Genomic DNA, 5,880 nt, shown 5'->3' on the forward strand with positions numbered 1-5,880 from the left:
TACTAAAGCTTAAGTTAGAAATATTTTTGAAAAGTATTTATTTCTGTAAAATGTCTTCCCTCACATTTCTTCAGACGTTTCAGTATTAACCTATTGGCTGCAAAGACCTGAGCAGCCAAACTACCAATTCAAGGCGGTGTTGTTTGCATCACATATAGAAGGAACAGAATACAGAGATCACCCAAACTATCATCACAATCCTTCGGATTTTAAAAAGATATTAAATAAATACATGCAGGCATTGGAAAATAAAATTAATTATTACTAATAAAGTGAATTAATAATAAATGTGCATGTTTCTCTCATATCTAATGCTGGAAAGTTAAGATTTCATCTCATTTTATTAAAAGGCTACAAAGAAGTCTAGCAACAGACCTGTGGTTGCTGGGTACTGCTCTGTAGATGAGAATCACCAGTCTTACAAGCACAGCATCTGCTCTGGGTACTACCAAAAATACTTGCTTGAAGAGGTTTGGGTTGTTGGGACATTAACTAAGCAATGGCATTGCCAACAATCCCTCACATACTGTGCTGGGATGGCTGAAGGAGGCAGTGGCGCACTCTGGTTCCACCAGTGCACTCAGTGGCACAAAGTCAATGTCCTGATGTGTGGGAAACACTCTTCATACTCCTCTGGCAGCCAAAGACTAAAGTAACGAGTTTCTAGTACGTCTACATTAAAGTTGAAGATTCTGTTGAATTCAGGAAAAGTGTGATTGTGTTACAGTCTCTAGATTGAGACTCGGGAATATATTTTATACTACTACAGAAGAAAAGTGGTAACTCCTGAGCTCATCTTCTCCTTAAGAAGACTTGTATCAGTTAAAAAGATTAAATTACTTCAAAATAGATCATCAGATTTGTTTAAAAGCTTGTGTTTTAGAAAGAGCAAAGATTTTTTACTAATTGAATTGAGAAAGTTTTACAGAAGAAGTATCATGAACCAATCCGTGTCACAGCTTGTTCAGGAAGTAACTGCAAAGAAAAATAAATGGACATATGTTAGCACTTCAGTTACTGTGGCTAGGAAGTACATATATAATCACACTAAATCCCTGCAATGGGCATTTAAGATATTGTAACCTAAACATAATCCAATAATTGGGGAAGAACAGACAAATTGCTGGTTGAATCACTCTCCTTCCTAAAAACTGAAATTTTTAATTTAATTCATTATTACCACTGGAATCAATGCAGAAAGGGTATTATATTTCCTAGAGCCACATTGGATCCACAATTAGACCAGGAAATGAATAGCTGTAGTATAGGTCCAAAAGGCATCCTGGAATGAATACAAGAATTGGGGTTGTTATTTCAGAGAGCTTAACATAGACATAAAAGTCTTCAAAGATAATAATTGTCATACACCCTTTGCTGGAAAGAAATTATTTGTCAGTAATTCCAGACCTCTGCCATTACAGACTACCATAATTTAGATCTTATATCCTAAACTTAGTCTATCACTAGTCTTACCATGACATGAAAAAGTATCTAGTAACTTCTACATGAGGAAAGTTTGTTTTTCTGGAAATATAAAATCAATGCATGAAATGCACTGATTCAGTTGAATCCAAGACCTGTCTGACACAATGCCCTGTGTCTCTTGGCAGTTGCCACAGCAAGAGTACAAACACCTAAAAAACACGAGTCAAATCTCACTCCTACATACATTTTTTCATAGAAGCCTATAATGCAGGGCCTTGAAGGGCTTCAAGTCGGACCAAAATAATTATAATAGCACCTGATAGACCTTTCTCTGAGCAGCCAGAGATACTTGGCTATAGCCTTCACTATTCATATTGATTCCTAACTTACCATCTGCCTTTTTCATCACTCTAAAGCATCGATTAGATGCATTCACTGTGACACATCTCACTGAGTGGTTGCTTCCACTTTAGAGAGCACAGCATGTATCACTTTGCCTTTACTAACATTGCTCCTTAACTATGGCATCATTACTCAGTCCAGTGAACTCCTTCTGACATCCTTGGACTGCACTTAGCATGTCCACATAATGAGCAAATTCCATCCCCTGCTGTTTAACCCACTCCTTCACATTACTGATCACTGATCAGTGTTTGTCTTGGCTTAACCCCAGCTCACAACCAAGCACCACACAGCTGGAGTGCTTACTCCCCACCACCACAGGGGTGGAGAGGAGAATCAGGGGGAAAATGGGTAAAACTTGTGGATTGCCATAGGAACAGTTTAATGCTTGAAACAAGTAATAATAATAATAATAATAATAATAATAATAATAATAATAATAATAATAATAATAATAGTAGTAGTAGTAGTAGTAGTAGTAGTAAAGAGAGATTGGTAAAAGCAAGAGATGCACAATGCAATTGCTCACCACTTGCTGACAGATGCCCAGCGTCTTCCCCAACCACAATCAGCCCTGCTCTGGGTAACTCCCCAGTTTATATTTTTAAGGAGTGGAATACCCCTTTGGCCAGCTCAGATCATCTGTCCTGGCTATGTTCCCTCATGGCTTTCCATGCAGCTCCTCACTGGCACTGAGAAGTCCTCTGCTGGGAGCAAGCACTACTTAGCAACAAGCACAACACCAGTGTTATCAACATTATTCTCATGCTGAATCCAAAACACAACACTGCACTGGCTACTAGGAAGGAAACTAACTTTATCCCAGCTGAAACCAGGGAACTTGGTCTTTGTTTGCTCTAAAGCACAGATTAAGTGCACTCACAGTGACATATCTTTCTGAGAAGTTACTGCCATTCTAAAGACCACAGCATGTATTGTATCACTTTGCCTTTATTAACACTATTCTTCAATTCCTACTTTATTACTCAGTCCAGTGAAACTCTTCTGCAACCTTTGAGATTGCACTGAACGTGTCTATAAAAGGAACAAATTTTGTCCCTTGCTGTTTAACCCATTATTTCAGATCAGTCTTACGCAGCAGACAATCTTTTGCACATTCACTGCAATAATGTACTTTCTACTCTCTCTTTTAGCCACCAGCTTCTTTTCTCCATTCCTGACATACACCTGCTTTCTTAAAATTTAGCATTTGGTAAACAACCTTCTCAAAAAGCTTTTTTGTAAATCCAAGTTTTCTACATTATTTGCACTCAGTCAATTCAATCCAGAATATGCTTTTCTTTAAAGAAGCTTAATAGCCTTGTGAATCACAACCCAGTCCTGATGAAAGGTATGTCACACCTACTAGACATCTGTAAATTTGCAGAGTACTGGAAAACACTCTTAACAGCTTTGCTATTTCCAATGAGACAGGCTACATTAGCTCCATAAATAGCTCACATAATTTATCATCTAAATATTTCTTGCAATTTAGTGCTGCTGTGAAGAAAATAAAATTTTCATTTTTGATGAAAAATAGAAAAGAGAAAATTGAACAGCACTTTAATTAAGCCATTTCTTAAACAGGAAATGTTTAAGAAATTACATCTCTAGTACTTTAAATCAGCCACTTGCTAAACAGGATTTATTAATATGTTTAAATGATTACATCTCTCAGTTGCTTGCTGAAGAGTATTGAGAGCCAATTAGCCTAATTTTTTGTTACCCCTTTGCTCATGAAGACTGCTGAAAGTGACAACATTCACATGCTTCATTTTATGACATGCCTGGATGGCTGTGAACAGTCTTTTGAAGATATTAATGTTTATGTAATAGATGTATGTAGCACCTAGAACTGTTCCCTACTGTTTTAGACCAATGTCTAAAATTGAACATTCACATGAAAGACGGGCAATAGCAGAACCCTATGTCCAGCTGCTCTAGGGGCTAAGTAGAGAATCAACTGGCATAAAATTGTGTGAAAGAAGCAATGTTTATAGGCATTAGATCAGCAGATTGGAATCCTCCTTCTATTCAGAGAACAACGCAGCAGAATTGATGGTGAGCTCAGGCTCAGAACTGTTGCAGATGCAGTATTTGTGTCATCAATCAGAAAATGTAATAATAAAAAAGCAAAGCAAAGGTGGATCTTGGCCGCGGAAGAAATAATGCAGTCATTGAGCCATGCGGACAACAAAACTACAGTTGAAGACAAAGAAATTGCGAACAGTTGAACACAAAGAAATTATTATGGACAAATACATATGCGATGAAACATTATTTTTAAATTGAGTCTGTAACATTAACATCAAAGACAATCGTGAAATGCAGTTTCAGTCTCAGTTTTGGGAAATACCAAAATGCATTTTTCATTCAACAGAACTTACACGTTAAAGGGTTTTTTCCTTTTTGTTCCTTTTACATCATTACTGTTTGCCCAGGTCCCAAAGGCACTCAGTGGACCTGCTATTTGACTATTGCGGTGTTTCAGGGCTGTGCCCTAACCAGCAGCTGCTGCAGCATCATGTTACATACACCCAGAGAGCCAGGGCTAGCTTTAGCAAAGCCTGCTTCCAAGGGCATTTGCTGGGAACGCACTCCTGACTAAGACATTCATACAACACGCTTGCTGGGAAGTCTCCGCACTTTGCCAATGGAAAGACACCACTTGTTCCGAAGAAAGACTTTTTTTTGTAAAAAATAAGTTAATGGAATGCCTGAATGGTTAGGGTTGGAAGGCAGCTCTGGAGCTCATTCAGCCAGGCAGGCTCACCCGGAGCAGGTGACAGGAACGCGTCCAGGTGGGTTCAGAATGTCTCCAGAGAGGAAGACCCCACGTCCTCCCTGGGCAGGCTGTCACCGCACCCTGCACGTTCCCACTACAGCACAAGAAAACTCTTTCGATTATGAGCCTGCTCATCACCCGTCTCCCTAAACTGCAAGCTTTGCAGACCTTCCAGCAATCCCGATCTGTACCTACAGAGGGGCGGTCGGTCGCTTTGCCAACAGGTTCACGCCACTTTTCCCCCACACTTACCGCTAAAAGCAGGCGCCGGCAAGCGGGGCCGCCGCGGAGCGGCCGCGGAGTCCCAGCGCCTGAAATCCTTTGAAAATGGCGCGCGGAGCAGCGGCCGCTTCCGGCCCGTCACCGCAGCAACGGGGGGACGCGCCCGCCGGCCCGGCCCGGCCCTTCCCCTCCCGCCCCTTCCCGGCCCGGCAGCCCCCGCGCCGCGGGCGGAACGCTTCCTGCGGCCCCGGGTGTGCCCCGGGAGATCCGGGACAGGCGGCTTCACCCGTGCCCACAGCCCGGCCCCGAGAGCCTGCGAGCAGGACGGAGAGGGGCGGGTTCCGTGGGCCTGCAGCGACAGGAGAAGGGGCCAAGGGTTCCGAGTGAAAGGGAAGTAGGTTTAGACTGTGGGGGGGGAGGAAGCTGTTTACTGTAAGGGCGGTCAGACGCTGAACAGGTTGCCCAGAGAAGCTGTGGAATCCCCACTCCTGGAAGTGTTCAGGGCCAGGCTGGATGGGCTTTTCAGCAACCTGGTGTACTGGGAGGTGTCCCTGCCTATGGAAGGGTTGGAACTAGAGCATTTTTAAGGTCATCTCCAACACAATTCTGTGAAATCTAGGTTTCATCTAGCAGGTTGGTTACAAAACTTAGAAGGAAAAACTTACATTCATACTGTTGGTTTTTTTTGGTAATTTTTTTTTTTTTTTTTTTTAATTCTTGCATCTGCATCTCAAAAAACATTCTACCTCGGCATGTTTTTTGTACTTGTTTCTACCTTGTGTACACCCCACCTCCATCCAACAACCTGGCCATTTCACCAAGCTGTACAGAATATCTAGGGCCTGAATCCCTGGCAGCTGAAGCTCCAGGAAGAGGAAGGATTTACATGAGGTTTAGAGTACACTGATACTACATCATATTTACAAAAAAGGAAGAACAACAACATGGGTGCAGAAATGCAACAACTCCTCAACAGCCAGCCGCAAAACAATGGTATTTTCAGGTGTTTTCACCTTTTTGAAATAACTCTCCAGAGAAATTAAGAA

At 41.8% G+C, this 5,880-nt stretch overlaps 1 protein-coding gene across 2 annotated transcripts in view; it reads right to left on the reverse strand.

Annotated features, from left to right (window-relative positions):
* Positions 1–970, reverse strand: part of CEP135 (centrosomal protein 135) — a 31,176-nt gene extending 30,206 nt beyond the window's left edge. For both annotated transcript variants that reach the window (XM_063157238.1, XM_063157240.1), the window contains exon 1: positions 376–970. The gene's annotated coding sequence lies outside the window, so the exon portion shown is untranslated. The remainder of the gene's footprint in view (positions 1–375) is intronic.
* Between the last annotated feature and the right edge of the window lie 4,910 nt (positions 971–5,880).

The sequence above is a fragment of the Melospiza melodia genome, chromosome 5 (genome assembly GCF_035770615.1).
Source record: "Melospiza melodia melodia isolate bMelMel2 chromosome 5, bMelMel2.pri, whole genome shotgun sequence".
NCBI classification, from domain to species: Eukaryota; Metazoa; Chordata; class Aves; order Passeriformes; family Passerellidae; genus Melospiza; species Melospiza melodia.